This window comes from Papio anubis, chromosome 17 (genome assembly GCF_008728515.1).
Source record: "Papio anubis isolate 15944 chromosome 17, Panubis1.0, whole genome shotgun sequence".
NCBI classification, from domain to species: Eukaryota; Metazoa; Chordata; class Mammalia; order Primates; family Cercopithecidae; genus Papio; species Papio anubis.
Genome location: NC_044992.1, coordinates 2285217 through 2300301, shown reverse-complemented (window position 1 = coordinate 2300301; position 15085 = coordinate 2285217).

The following is a 15085-nucleotide window of genomic DNA, read 5'->3' as shown; positions in this document are numbered from 1 at the left end:
AAAATACAAACAACCTAATTGTCCAACAACAAGGGAGCAGATAAACAAATGATCCACAGAATCAAACACTACACATTTATTCGAAGTTATCTTTTTTTTTTTGAGACAGAGTTTTGCTCTTGTTGCCCAGGCTGGAGTACAATGGCACGATCTTGGCTCACTGCAACCCCCGCCTCCTGGGTTCAAGTGATTCTCTTGCCTCAGCCTCCCAAGTAACTGGGATTATAGGCATGCACCATCACACCCAGCTAATTTTGTATTTTTAGTAGAGACGGGGTTTCTCCATGTTGGTCAGGCTGGTCTCGAACTCCCGACCTCAAGTGATCTGCCTGCCTTCTCCCAAAGTGCTGGGATTACAGGCATGAGCCACCACACCCGGCCCGAAGTTATCTTATAGATTAAAATTTGTTGACAAGTTAATGTTTTCAAACTACAGTGTTCAATGAAAAAGTCACAAAACAGTTTGTGCAATATGATAATAAAAATATAAATAAGTAGTTCTAAATTGCCCATTAACTTTAGTTTGGTCAAATGTAGTCTATTCTAAGGGTAAATTCTTTTCAGAGCACAAGTGAAAATGCCCATCCAAATGTAAGCTTAACTAACACTGACATCCAAGCTAAGCTACCAGGACTGGATGGAAATATAAAACTCAGAGATTATCCTGGCGTAAAAAGAAATGCCTGTTCTGGGACCTTAAAATTAGGCTTCTTAATGAAATTAACAGCTGTTTGAAAAACATCTCTCCACTTGTTTACAAAGATCACAAGCTTTGCCAGCGTATCTCAGGATTGTTTTAAGCGTCTCCAGGGATCCTGGGAGTCCCATATTGCTTTTCTCATTTAGATGCTTACCCAGTGGTTGGAAGAATCTAAACACGATGCTTTCAGCTAAACATTGCAGTGTCCTCGGCAAAAAGGAGGGCCAGTGTTAGCTCTGTGACAATTCTCTGTTTTCCCAAACCATGAATCAGCCCCATTGTCTCACCCGTCTCTGTGCATCATTCATTCTGTTCATCCTAGCTAACATCATTCATTCTGTTCATCCCAGCTAACATCATTCATTCTGTTCATCCCAGCTAACGGCAAAGGCAGGAACATGGCAGAGAAACTAAAACTCCTATTTAATTCTGCTTGTAAGGAGAGTCAGGATTTCTCACGGGCTGCTTTGGAGAGATGTCTGGAAATGTGTCAGAAAGCTGATTTTATGGAAGGTTCATTTATTTACAGTAAACTTAAACGTACTGTAAATTCCTAATTTACAAACGAATACCTGGCAATTGACCAGCATTTTTCATCCGAAGGTAAGAAGCCTCCAAACGTGAATATATAAACATTTTCTGGCACCACATTGTGTCAGTTTTTTTCCTCCCCGCTCCACTGCCTTTTCTTCCTCCCAGTTTTTCCTCTCTCCTCCTCTTCATCCTCTCTGCTCCTTCCCAGCTGGAAACAAATGATAGTCTAACCTGGATAATACCCTCCTTTGTTCACTTTGTAGGGCTCATCTTCACCCAGCTGGCCTAAACCTTTCATGCAATTTATTTTATAAGGAACAGAAGAGGGGAGGATTCCGTCTCTGGCTCACAGCACCCATTGCCCAAAAAGTCAGCTCTGCTTCTCAGTCCCCATGGGCTGGGTCCAAGCCTTGTCTTTCTACTCCATGATAACTCATGTTACTATTGTGGTAGGTAGGACTCTTTGGTTCTAAAGAACAGAAACCCATTTGAGTGAGCCTAAGAAAAAGAAAGGGCAGTTTTGAAAGGATAGAGAGGTGCTTTCATAGCACTGATGGAAAGGTATGCAGCAGAGTCCTGAAAGCATCTGGAACCAGGACCACCAAAGCAATCTTTATCATTTCTATTCTTTTTTTTTTTTTGAGATGGAGTCTTGCTCTGTTGCCCAGGCTGGAAAGCAGTGACGCTATCTCGGCTCACTGCAACCTCCACCTCCTGGGATCAAGTAATTCTCATGCCTCAGCCTCCTGAGTAGATGGGATTACAGGCATGGGTCACTACGCCTGGCTAATGGCTCACACCTGTTGTCTCAGCATTTTGGGAGGCCAAGGAGGGCTGATCACTTGAGCCTGGGAGTTGGAGACCAGCGCAGGCAAAACCCCAGCTCTTGGAAACAAAGACAAAAATTAGCTGGGCATGGTAGTGTGCACCTGTGGTCCCAGCTACTCGGGAGGCTGAGGTGGGAGGATTGACTGAGCCCAGAAGGTCAAGGCTGTAGTAAGCTGTGATCCTGCCACTGCACCCCAGCCTGGGAAATAGAACAAGAGCCTATCTCAAAATAATAATAATAATAATAATAATAATAAATTTTAAAAAATAATAAACTGCCTGTTTTCCAAAGTGACTGTACCCTTTTCATATTCCCACTTGCAATGTATATGTATGAAACTTCCAGTTATTCTGTATCCTTTATAACATTTCATATTATGAATTTATTTTTATTTTATTTTATTTTATTTTATTTTACTTTTTTTTTAGACCGAGTCTCGCTCTGTCACCCAGGCTGGAGTGCAGTGGCAAAATCTCGGCTCTCCCGGGTTCACGCCATTCTCAGCCTCCCGAGTAGCTGGGACTACAGGTGCCCGCCACCATGCCTGGCTAATTTTTTTGTATTTTTTAGTAGAGACAGAGGTTCACCGTGTTAACCAGGATGGTCTCGATCTCCTGACCTTGTGGTCTGCCCCCTTCAGCCTCCCAAAGCACTGGGATTACAGGTGTGAGCCATTATGCCCAGCCCCGGATACAAAGCTTTTATCAGATGTGTGCTTTTAAAATATTTCCTTTCAATCTGTGTCTTATCTTTTCATTTTCTCTTTTTTTTTTTTTTTTTTGAGACAGAGTCTCGCTCTGTCGCCCAGGCTGGAGTGCAATGGCGCGATCTCGGCTCGTTGCAAGCTCCGCCTCCCGGGTTCATGCCATTCTCCTGCCTCAGCCTCCCGAGTAGCTGGGACTACAGGCGCCCGCCACCTCGCCCGGCTAGTTTTTTGTATTTTTTAGTAGAGACGGGGTTTCACCGTGTTCGCCAGGATGGTCTCGATCTCCTGACCTCGTGATCCACCCGTCTCGGCCTCCCAAAGTGCTGGGATTACAGGCTTGAGCCCCCGCACCCGGCCATCTTTTCATTTTCTTAACAGTGTTTTTGGAGGGCAGAGGTTTTCATTTATTGAGTCTAATTGAAACATTTTTTTATGGTGCATGGTTTTTTGTGTGTCTTATCTATGAAATATTTGCCTATCCATAAGTTATAAATATTTTCTTCTGGAAAGTTTATAGTTTTAGGTTTAAATTTAGATGTATGATTCATTTCAGGTTCATTTTTGTATGTGGTACACGATATGGATCACGGTTCCCTTTCTTACATATTAATATCCAATTGTTCCAGCACCATTTGCAGAAGCCAACTTGTTCTTAACTATCACATTATGTTACATACAACAGATTTCTTCCCTATTTGTACCAAAGTCTGGTGAGATTTGTGGATATACAAGTGACACACTTTGCTATTCTGTACAATTTACAAAGTACTGTTTATTTAATTACATAATTTCACTTGAATCTCAATTAGCCCTTTGAGGTAAGAATAAAATATTATTACTTCCATTTTTCAGATGAAGAGATGGAGAGTAGCTGGGTGCTTTGCCCAAGATGACAAAGCATTCAGTAAGAGTATCAAGATTCAAACCCAGGTCTTCTGCAGTCAGTGCTATTTTCTTCTTCTTCTTTTTTTTCTTTTTTGGGGGTGGGGACAGAGTGTCACTCTGTCGCCCAGGCTGGAGTACAGTGGCGTGATCTCGGGGCACTGCAACCTCCGCCTCCCAGGTTCAAGCAATTCTCCTACCTCAGCCTCCTGAGTAGCTGGGACTACAGGCGTGTACCACCACGCCCGGCTAATTGTTGTACTTTTAGTAGAGATGGGGTTTCGCCACATTGGGCAGGCTGGTCTCGAACTCCTGACCTCAGGTGATCCACCTGCCTTGTCCTCCCAAAGTGCTGGGATTACAGGCGTGAGCCACCGCGCTGGGCCAAGCTGCATTTTCAAAGATCCAAGCTGTTCCTAAAAATAGACTCTACTTGGGAGCCCTGGAAGCAAAAGTTAATGCTCACTATTTAATTTTGAGTTTACTGCACCTCGAAGGCTGGAAAGGTACAGAGATTTGGTGTAGCTGGGATCTGAGACGATGGTCATTTGGGCTGCCCACAAGACGTGGTCTCTTGTTTCCACCCTGCTATATGAACTGGCCGTGGTTATGCAAACTTCATTTTACAAAAACATCACTGGAATTATATTCTTTAAAACATTCCTGGTCGGACGGGCGTAATGGTTCACGCCTGTAATCCCAGCACTTTGGGAGGCAGATCATGAGGTCAGGAGTTCAAGCCCAGCCTGGCCAACATAGTGAAACCTCGTCTCTACTAAAAACACAAAAAATTAGCTGGGCGTGGTGGCAGGTGCCTGTAGTTCCAGCTACTCTGAAGCAGAAGAATCACTTGAACCCGGGAGGTGGAGGTTGCAGTGCCACTGCACTCTAGCCTGGGCAACAGAGTGAGACTCCGTCTCAAAACAAAACAAGACAAAACGTTCCTGGCCAAGCGTGGTGGCTCATACCTGTAATCCCAGCACTTTGGGAGGCCAGGGCCGACGATCACAAGGTCAAGAGATCGAGACCATCCTGGCTAATGTGGTGAAACCCCATCTTTACTAAAAATACAAAAATTAGCTGGGCGTGGTGGCATGTGCCTGTAATCCCAGCTACTCGGGAGGCTGAGGCAGGAGAATCATGTGAACCCAGGAGGAAGAGGTTGCAGTGAGTTGAGATCGTGCCACTGCACTTCAGCCTGGGCAACGGAGCGAGACTCCATCACACAGAAAAATAAATACATAAAAATAGAAATAAAAAATAAAAAATAAATCCTGAGCTTCAAATACTCCAAGCATCAGAGCAATAAACTGATTTGTTTTATGTTTTGGGTTATTTCCCCAGCCTCGTAGCCACGCCTTTTCTCTGGGAAGCACACCCACAGATCACATCACGGGAATGGGTTCTTGGGAGCCATTTCGCTTCATCTGACTGTGCCTCCCTGGCCACGGCTGCTTGGACCACAGCCCCAACCCAGGTGATTACTAGATTGTTTCATTGGGAATTTAGGATTGGACTGAGAAGCAGCGAATCAGTTTGGAGGTGGCTAGGATTTTAACATGTGGACTGGGAGCTACACAGCAGCCATATTCCGCTTGTCAAATGGAGCAGAGGAGAAAAAAAAAAAGCAGATATGCAGAGAGAAAAGGACTGTAGCAGGACTGGGGGAACAGAGACGCAAGATTGCTTTACAGGCCAGGTGTGGTGGCTCACGCGGGCGGATCACTTGAGATCAGGAGTTCGAGATCAGCCTGGCCAACATGGTGAAACCCCATCTCTACAAAAAATACAACAATTATCTAGGTGTGGCAGCGCATGATTTTAATCCCGGCTATTCGAGAGATTGAGGTGGAAGGATCGCTTGAACTCAAGAGGCAGAGGTTGCAGTAAGTCGAAATCACACCACTGCACTCCAGCCTGGGTGACAGAGAGAGAGCCTGTCTCGAAAAAAATTTAAAAATGGATGTTCATCAACTGGTGAACGCATAAGTACACATAGAGCAGTCATATAATGGAATACTATACCTCAGTAAAAGGAGCAAATGATTACTACACTCTCTTGCCTGAATCTCAGATACATTGCACTGAACAAAAGGAACCAAGCTCCAGTGGTTCCATTTATATAACATTCGGGAAAAATCAAATTATAGGGGCAGGTTGGGCATAGTGGCTCATGGCTATAATCCCAGTATTTTGGGAGGCCAAGGTGAGAGGATCACTTGAGCCTAGGCATTCAAGACCAGCCCGGGCAACATAGTGAAACCCTGTCTCTACAAAAAATACAAAAATTATCTGGGTGTGGTGGCGTGCGCCTGCCGTCCCAGCTACTTGAAAGGCTGAGGTGGGAGGATTACTTGACCCCAGGAGGTGGAGGTTGTAGTGAGCCAAGACTGCACCACTGCACTCAAGGCTGGGCAAGGCAAGATTCTGACTGAAAAACAAAAAATTATAAGGACAGATATCAGGTCAGTAGTTGCCGGGGTAAGGGCACAGGGTGAAGTACAAAGGAGCACAGAGGACTTTTGGGGAATGGAGTTATACTATATCTTTTTGTTTGTTTGTTTTTGAGACAGGGTCTTGCCCTGTTGCCTAGGCTGGAGTGCAGTGGCACAATCTCAGCTCACTGCAATCTCTGCCCCACGGGTTCAAATGATTCTCCTGCCTCAGCCTCCAAAGTAGCTGGGACTACAGGCGCCCGCCACCATGCCCAGCTAATTTTTGTAGTTTGTAGAGATGGGGTTTCGCCTGTTGGCCAGGCTGGTCTCAAACTCCTGACTTCAGGTGATCCACCCACCGTGGCCTCCCAAAGTGCTGGGATTACAGGCGTGAACCACCGTGCCCAGCCGAGCTCTACTATAATTTGATTGTGGTGATAGTTATACAACTGCATGTATTGGGCAAAACTCATAGAACTGGCCGGGTGCGGTGGCTCACGCCTGTAATCCCAGAACTTCGGGAGGCCAAGATGGGCAGATCACCTCAGGTTGGGAGTTTGAGACCAGCCTGACAAACATGGAGAAACCCCGTATCTACTAAAAATACAAAATTAGCCGGGCGTGGTGGCACATGCCTGTAATTCCTGCTACTCAGGAGGCTGAGGCAGGAGAATCGCTTGAACTTGGAAGGCGGAGGTTGCGGTGAGCTGAGATTGCGCCATTGCACTCCAACCTGGGCAACAAGAGTGAAACTGTCTCAAAAAACAAAACAAAACTAAACTAAACTCATAGAACTGTATACCTAAAAAGTGAATTTTACTGCATGTAAATCATTTCTTAATAAACCTGACTTTTAAAACAAGAACAAGTTTGGCAGTTTCTCAGAAAGTTAAACACAGAATAAACATATGGTCTAGCAATTCCACACCCAGGTGTATAGCCAAAAGAGTTGAAAGCAGGGACTTACACATAGTAGCGTTACTCACAGTAGCCAAAAGGTGGAAACAACTCAACTGCCCATCAAAGAATGAATGCATAAACAAAATGTGGTATATATATATTTTTTCTTTTTCTTTTCTTTTTTTTTTTTTTTGAGATGGAGTCTTGCTCATCACCCAGGCTGGAGTGCAGTGGCATCATCTCGGCTCACTGCAGCTCCACCTCCGGGTTCAGCCATTCTCCTCAGCCTCCGGCGTGAAAACGCCAAGGACTAAAACATCAATACCGCCCAGCTAATTGCAGCCATTTTCGCTCAGAGATGAGTTTCACCGTCGGTGACCATCAGGATAATTCGTCTGTTGACGCAAATTGATCTACGTACCGATCCCCAAGATGTACGGGATTACGGCGTGTCGTCTCGGCTCTTGCGGGGTGAGTCTCACTCTGTCACCAGGCCACGGAGTGCAGTGTGTGATCTTCAGCTCCTGCCAACCTCCTGCCCTCCCAGGTTCTTGATTCTCCTGCCTCCCAGCCTCGGTAGCTGGGATTACAGAGTGCGTGCTACCATGAAAATGTGACATATATTAATCCATAGCCACATTCAGGTATTATTAATGCATAAAGAGGAATAAGGGCAGGCACCTATAATTCCAGGCGTGTTGGGAGCCAGCCGAGGAGTATCATGAGCCGGACTAGAGATCGAGTATGGACAACTGTATTAGACCTGTCTCTACTAAAATAACATAAATTAGCCGAGGGCATGGTATGCCATAATAGACAGCCACCAGGCGGTGGGATTTATGTGGAAGTTTTCTCAAGGCGTGATGAGCTACAATCAGCCACTGCTATCCCAAAGCAACAAGAGATGAGTTTTCTGTCTTTTCCCAAAAGAAGTTTATATTCAACTTTTGAGACAAGAGTCTGCGGCAGTAGCCAGGCACGGAGTGCAGTGGCGATCTCGGCTCACCTGCAAGCTCCACCACCTCCCGGGTTCACATCATTCTCCGCCTCCAGCCTCCCGAGGTAGCCTGGGACTGCAGCTCCGCCCTTCATCCCTGGCCTAATTTTGCATTGCCACCCCAGCGTCAGAGGCGGGGTTTCACCGTGTTCATGGGATGGTCTCCATCTCCTGACCTCGTCAGCCCATACATTCCCAAGATGCTGGGATTACTGGGCAGTCACCCCGGCCTTCGATAAAGTTTATATTCCTATCCCGGTGTGGGTCAGTCTATTGGGAAGTGAGAGACCCTTCACTCAAGAGACACTCAAAGCGTCTCTTAATTTATTGCCTTCTGGGGCCTGGGAAGCCTGCGGAAACCTGGAGCTTTACTGGCTGGCAGCCCTGTGCCTGATGGGAAGGGCTAGAAATGTAGAGAAGCAAGTGGAACTCTGGTGAGCAGCACTGTTGCTGCCACACTTCTTAGTACCTCCGTTTCTTCAACTATAAAATAAGCCTGGGAATTTTTCAATCTCGGGGTTGTCATGAGGACAAAATGACAAAGTGTTTATACACATAGTGAACACTCGGTAAATCTTACGTTCTATCTGGCCCCATGATTTCATCCTGAGTGTTAATAACAAGAGGCAGGCCGGGCGCGGTGGCTCACGTGTATAATTCCAGCACTTTGGGAGGCCGAGTTGGGCGGATGACTTGAGGTCAGGAAACCAGCCTGGCCAACATGGTGAAATCCTGTCTCTACTAAAAATACAAAAAAAAAAGGCCGGGCGCGGTGGCTCAAGCCTGTAAACCCAGCACTTTGGGAGGCCGAGACGGGTGCATCACGAGGTCAGGAGATCGAGACCATCCTGGCTAACATGGTGAAACCCCGTCTCTACTAAAAAATACAAAAAAAAAAAAAAACTAGCCGGGCGAGGTGGCGGGCGCCTGTAGTCCTAGCTACTCGGGAGGCTGAGGCAGGAGAATGGTGTGAACCCGGGAGGCGGAGCTTGCAGTGAGCTGAGATCGGGCCACCACACTCCAGCCTGGGTGACAGAGCGAGACTCCGTCTCAAAAAAAAAAAAAAAAAATACAAAAAAAAATTAGCTGGGCATGGTGGCAGGAGCCTGTAATCCCAGCTACTCGGGAGGCTGAGGCAGGAGAACTGCTTGAACCTGGGAGGCGAAGGTTGCAGTGAGCCGAGATCACACCACTTCTCTCCAGCCTGGGCAACAGAGCAAGACCCAATCTAAAAAAAAAAAAAAAGAAAAAGAAAAAAAATGCAGAATTACGGGATCTCCCTTTCTTTTCTTTTCTTTTCTTTTTTTCTTTTTTTTTTTTTTGGAAACAGAGTCTCACGCTATTGCCCAGGCTGGAGTGCAGTGGTGAGATCTCAGCTCACTGCAACCTCCACCTCCTGGGTTCACGTGATTCTCCTGCCTCAGCCTCCCGAGTAGCTGGGATTACAGGCACGCACCACCATACCCAGCTAATTTTTGTATTTTTAGTAGAGACAGGGTTTTACCATGTTGACCAGGCTGGTCTTGAACTCCTGGCCTCATGATCTGCCCGCCTCGGCCTCCCAAAGTGCTGGGATTACAGGCATGAGCCACCGTGCCTTGCCAGCATCTGCTTTTCAAAGCGTCTGATACTGGCCTCCAGGTCATATGAAAGCAACCGTCTTGCCTCCGTCTCACCAATATCGTGTCCCAGTCAGAATGCTTTTTGGTTGCAAGGAAAAGAAACCAGCTGGAAATAGGTCAAGTAAATGAAGGCTCAGTGAGAAAGATAATGGAATTTGAGACAAGCAAAAATGAACCACAGAGCCTCCGGGAGAGCAGGAGACAGTCATTCGACTGGGAGCCGGCCGCTCTGTATGTCTCTGTGATGCTTTATCTCTGTGATGGGTGCATCTGCTTAGCTTTCTTCCAGCTCCTGCCAACTGTCTTCCACTGGATTTTATGCCTTTTTTTTTTTTTTTTCCTGAAATGGGGTCTTGCTCTGTCACCCAAGCTGGAGTGCAGTGGCACGATCATAGTTCACTGTAGCCTTGACCTCCTGTGCTCAAGCAATCCTTGCATCTTGGCCTCCCGAGTAGCTGGGACTACAGGAATCTTAGTCCTAAGATTCCTGTAGTCCCAGCTACTCGGGAGGCTGAGGCAGGAGAATCGCTTGACTTGGGAGGCAGAGGCTGCAGTGAGCCAAGATTGCACCACTACATTCCAGCCTAGGTAACAGAGAGAGACTCGGTCTCAAAAAAACAAAACAAAACAAGGTGGGGCATGGTGGCTCATGCCTGTAATCCCAGCAGTTTGGGAGGCTGAGGTGGGTGGATCATGAGGTCAAGAGATCGAGACCATCCTGGCCAACATGGTGAAACCTTGTCTCTACTGAAAATACAAAAAATTAGCTGGGCGTGGTGGTACACACCTGTAGTCCCAGCTACTCAGGAGGCTGAGGCAGGAGGATCACTTGAACCTGGGAGGGGGAGGTTGCAGTGAGCTGAGATCGCACCACTGCACCCCAGCCTGGTGACAGAGGGGGACTCCATCTCGTAAACAAAACAAAACAAACCAAACAAAAAAACTATGCTTAGTGAAGTGGAATAGTATCATAAAAACGTATTGTACTAATTTAATATTTGGTAAATGGGATTTCTTTTCTGTTTACATTCTTTATTAGGGAGGTCGAACATCCCTCCTCATTTATTTTATTTTTTTTATTTTTTATTTTTTTGAGACAGAGTTTCTCTCTTGTTGCCCAGGCTGGAGTGCAATGGCGCAATCTTGGCTCACCGCAACCTCTGCCTCCCAGGTTCAAGAGATTCTCCTGCCTCAGCCTCCCAAGTAGCTGGGATTACAGGCATGCGCCACCACACCTAGCTAATTTTGTATTTTGAGTAGAGATGGGGTTTCACCATGTTGGCCAAGCTGGTCTTGAACTCCCGACCTCAGGGAGACAAGATCTACCTGTCTCGGCCTCCCAAAGTGCTGGGATTACCGGCGTGAGCCGCCGCGCCCCACCATCCCCCCTCATTTATATATTTGTAACCTCTTTTTTGTTTATATTTTGTTTTGTTTTGTATTTGTTTTTGGTAGAGACGGGGTTTCTGCATGTTGCCCAGGCTGGTCTCTGACTCCTGAATTCTAGCAATCCACTTGCTATGGGCTATCAAAGTGTTGGGTTTACAGGCGTGAGCCATCACCCCTGGCCTGTTTATTTGTTAATGTTCTTGGTGCATTTTTCTATTGCCATATCCACCTTTTCCTTACAGACTCTTAATAGTAAGAGACCATTAACCATTTATCTATTACATATATTGCAAGTATTTCCCTCAGTTTGCCATTTGTGTTTTGACTTTGTGAAGAGATTTTGGCATCCAAAAGTATGGTGAGCCAGATGTGGTGGCCGATGCCTGTAATCCCAGCACTTTGGGAGGCTAAGGCAGGTGGATCACTTGAGGCCAGGAGTTTGAGACCAGACTGGCCAACATGGTAAAACCTTGTTTCTACAAAAATGTAAAAATTAGGGCTGGGCGCGTCGGCTCACGCTTATAATCCCAGCACTTTGGGAGGACGAGGCGGGTGGATCACCTGAGGTCAGGTGTTCGAGACCAGCTTGGTCAACAGGGTGAAACCCCATGTCTACTAAAAATACAAAAATTAGCAGGCCATGGTAGCGGGTGCTTGTAATCCCAGCTACTCAGGAGGCTGAGACAGGAGAATTACTTGAACCTAGGAGGCGGAGGTTGCAGTGAGCCAAGATTGTGCCATCGCACTCCAGCCTGGGTGACAAGAGTGAAACTCCATCTCAAAAAAAAAGCAAAAATTAGAGTGTGCCTGTAAGTAATCCCAGGTACTCCAGAGTCTGACACGGGAGAATTGCTCAAACCTGGGAGGAGGAGCTTGTGGGTGAGCCGAGACAGCGCTACTGCACTACCTGGGCAACAGAGTGAGATCCTGCCTCAAAAAAATAATTGGTGGGCTTTTTGTTTTGTTTTGGTAATCAGAAGTATTATCTTTTCCTTCCTGTTTTCTACCCTTAGGGCCATGTTTAGGAAGTTCTCTACCACCCACAATCCTAATAGTTTTCATTTTCTTTCTAGAACATTTATGGTTTCATTTTCCACATTACTTGCATGTGGTACAGAGTAGACATAATAATCACTAAGTTGTATGAGGCACATTCTGTGTAATAGGCACCATGGTTTTACTGTTTTATACTCATTATCCCTTTTAATCCTCATAGTCATGTGAGGTAGTCATTTTTATTACCTTGCTTTTAAATATGGGAGAAATTCGGCTTTGGGAAGTTAAGGATCTTACCTGCAATTTACACAGCTAATCAGTGGCAAAACTGGCATTCAAACCCCAAGTCTGTTTACTTTCAAAGGTCTTTGTGTGTGCATGTGTGACAGCTTCTCCTCTGTCACCTAAGCGGAGTGCAGTGGCACGATCATAGCTCACTGAAGCCTCAACCTCCCAGGCTCAAGTGATCCTTCCACTTCCGCCTCCTGAGTAGCTGAGACCACAGGCATGCGCCACCAAGCCTGGCTTGTTTTTAAAAAATTATTCGTAGAGGCTGGGCGCAGTGGTTCACGCCTGTAATCCCAGCACCTTGGGAGGCCAAGGTAGGTGGATCACGAGGTGAGGAGATCGAGACCATCCTGGCTAACGTGGTGAAACCCCGTCTCCACTAAAAAATAGAAAAAAATAGCCGGGTGTGGTGGCAGGCGCCTGTAGTCCCAGCTACTTGGGAGGCTGAGGCAGGAGAATGGCGTGAACCCGGGAGGCGGAGCTTGCAGTGAGCCAAGATCGTGCCACTGCACACCAGGCTGGGCGACAGAGCGAGACTCTGTTACAAAAAAAAAAAAAAATTATTCGTAGAGATGGGGTCTCCCTGTGTTGCCCCACCTTACTTTCAAGGGTCTTAATCATTGCTCTGTATTTTTCTACCTTTACCCTCAAATTGTCAGTCATTTTTTCAAGTAGCATTTGTCAATTCAGCCTTTCCTCCACTGGTTAATGCCATTTTTTTTTTTTTGAGACAGAGTTTCACTCTTGTTGCTCAGCCTGGAGTGCAGTGGTGCAGTCTCAGCTCACTGCAACCTCCGCTTCCTGGATTCAAGCAATTCTCCTGCCTCCGCCTCCTGAGTAGCTGGGATTACAGGCACGTACCACCACACCAGCTCATTTTTTGTATATTATTTATTTATTTATTTATTTTTCTTGAGACAGAGTCTCGCTCTGTCACCCAGGCTAGAGTGCAGTAGCTCAGTCTCCGCTCACTGCTACCCCTGCCTCCTGGGTTCAAACAACTCTCCTGCCTCAGCCTCCTGAGTAGCTGGGACTACAGGCACCCGCCACCACATGCCCGGCTAATTTTTGTATTTTCAGTAGAGATGGGATTTTGCCATATTGGCCAGGCTGGTCTCAAACTCCTGACCTCAAGTGATCCACACACCTTGGCCTCCCAAAGTGCTGGGATTACAGGCATGAGCTTCGGTCAATTGATTGATCACGAAGTTCGGGCTGAGTGATGCCACTCTTATTATCTAATAGCTTTTGATAATTTTTGAGGTCTATTTCTGCCCTTTTTTCTTTTCTATTGATTCTTGTGTCCATTCCAGTGCCCATAGCATACTGTTCTAGGGACTGCTGCATTATTTATACATTCTATTATCTGGTAGAGGCCAAGTCACTGAGAGATGCTCTTCTTTTTCAAAGTTTTCATATTTTTCTTTCATGATGTATTCTTCCAGAAAATCTTTAGAATTATATTGCAAAGTCCTCCAGAAATTTCACCGAGGTTTTTGGCCGGGCCGCTGGCTCACACCTGTCATCCCAGTACTTTGGAAGGCCGAGGTGGGTGGATCACCTGAGGTCAGGAGCTCGAGACCAGCCTGGCTAACATGGTGAAACCCCATTTCTACTAAAAATACAAAAAATTAGCCAGGCATGGTGGCACTTGCCTGTAATCCCAGCTATTCAGGAGGCTGAGGCAGGAGAATCACTTGAACCCGGGAGGCAGAGGTTGCGGTGAGCCGAGATCATGCCACTGCACTCCAGCCTGGGTGACAGAGAGAGACTTCGTCTAAAAGAAAAAAAAAAAAGAAATTCGTTGGCCGGGCGCGGTGGCTCAAGCCTGTAATCCCAGCACTTTGGGGCGGTGGTAGGATCAGAGGTCAGGGGTCAGGGGGCCATCCTGGCTAACATGGTGAAACTTGTCTCTACTAAAAATGCAAAAAACTAGCGAGTGGTGCGGAGCCGCATCCCGGCGCTCTGATCCCAGCTACTGGGAGGCTGAGGCGGGAGAATGGCCTGAGACCTGGGAGGCAGAGCTTGCAGTGAGCGGGAATCCCGGCCTGCACTCCAGCCTGGGTGACACAGCCCCGAGACTCCGTCTCAAAAAAAAAAAAAGAAATTCCACTCAGGTTTTTGCTGAAATTGCATGAGAAAGGCTATTGGGGGCTGAGGCTGTCTTGTGAGGTGAGAGTTGAGCTCATCAAGTTCCTCTGTTCGTGGTGCACGTGGTCGTGCACGATCTCTCATTCATTTGAACCCCACCCTTACCCTTAGTCCACATTCCCCTTCCCCTCCCACATAAACACCCACCGTTACGTGTTTGAAATGTGCCCTTGGAAACGTAGGTGTAGTGAAAAACATACTCCTGCTATTTGTATATGGTTTTTTTTTTTTCCTCCTTCTTTTTTCTTTCTTTTTTTGGAGACGGAGTTTTTGCTCTTGTTGCCCAGGCTGGAGTGCAGTGGTGCGATCTCGGCTCACTGCAACCTCTGCCTCCTGGGTTAAAGTGATTCTTGTGCCTCAGCCTCCCGAGTAGCTGGGACTACAGGCACCTGCCACCATGCCCGGCTAATTTTTTGTATTTTTAGTAGAGACAGGTTTCTCCATGTTGCTCAGGCCAGTCTGAAACTCCTGACCTCAGGTGATCTGCCCGCCTCGGCCTCCCAAAGTGCTGGGATTACAGGTCTGAGCCACTGCGCTCGGCCTCTTTTATTTCTTTTCTATTTTTGTTGTTATTTCTGCAATAAAAGCCACACTTGTTGTATGTTTTCAATTTAAATAAACAGTATTGGTCCAAGAATCTTTTTCTATTCCTTTCC